Source organism: Chrysochloris asiatica, unplaced genomic scaffold, assembly GCF_000296735.1.
Source record: "Chrysochloris asiatica unplaced genomic scaffold, ChrAsi1.0 scaffold06881, whole genome shotgun sequence".
In the NCBI taxonomy this organism is placed as follows: domain Eukaryota; kingdom Metazoa; phylum Chordata; class Mammalia; order Afrosoricida; family Chrysochloridae; genus Chrysochloris; species Chrysochloris asiatica.
This window is the reverse complement of record NW_006415399.1, coordinates 3,563-4,439: the sequence shown is the minus strand read 5'-3', so window position 1 is coordinate 4,439 and position 877 is coordinate 3,563. Positions and strand designations below refer to the sequence as shown.

The 877-nt window shown below is 42.1% G+C and overlaps 1 pseudogene; it reads right to left on the bottom strand.

The window, feature by feature from the left end:
* Positions 1–211: 211 nt before the first annotated feature.
* Positions 212–875, bottom strand: LOC102815078 (annotated as a pseudogene).
* Between the last annotated feature and the right edge of the window lie 2 nt (positions 876–877).

Genomic DNA, 877 nt, shown 5'->3' with positions numbered 1-877 from the left:
TTTTCATCCCAGCTTCCCTATTCTTAACTTGTTATTTTCAGCTTTTATAGCGACAGAATCTTTGAAGAGTAGGTGGAGACCACAGACACTACATAGAAGCACAGGAGTATATAGAAGTCTTGATGAAAGTGAAGACAGCATAAAAATATCTACAGAAGCAAAGACAAAATGATTGACTCTAAAGGAATATTAAGAAACTATGAATCTGCTGCTATTGTGAGGCCTTTTCAAGTTCGTCGCTCACTCTGCTTACATGTTCATCTATGGCATTATTTTCTTTAAATTGCCCCCATGGCTTCAGCTTCCCTTTGTGTGGCTCATATGTGAGTAGATGAGACAACCTTGTTTGAGATCAAACACCAGTTTCTCATTGGAGACAGGAGGCTGTACGATCTCTGCAGTCAGTTTGAAGTGAGTAATAACAGCAGAATCAGCCTTGGCAGCCTTTAACTTTTGTGTCTCAAGCATAGCCAGGCCTTTTGGGGTACTCCCAGATACGTTCACATGTGGAGACTTTCTGGCTGGAGTCTTGGTCAGTGAGCGTTTATGCTCTTTATCTTCAGTAGCAGCTGAAAACCTGACATTCGTTTTTGTTGCCGAGAATGTGGAGAACTTGACTAACCGCTTTGCACACAAGATGCTCTGACTTGTGGTGCCCTGAGATCCACACTGCAAGCATCCCTGGCTGCCAGAGAGTAAGCCACAGAGGGCCTTCTGAGCAGAACTGGAGTTGCTACTAGAGTCAAGACCATTCCCTTGTGAACAGGCTGCTTTTTTAATTCGTTAAGTGAATTGTTGTTCTCTTCAAAATGTTTCCTTTTTCTCTTAACATATTGACCAATGGATTCCATTTCCTTAAAATAACCCTCATGAAGCT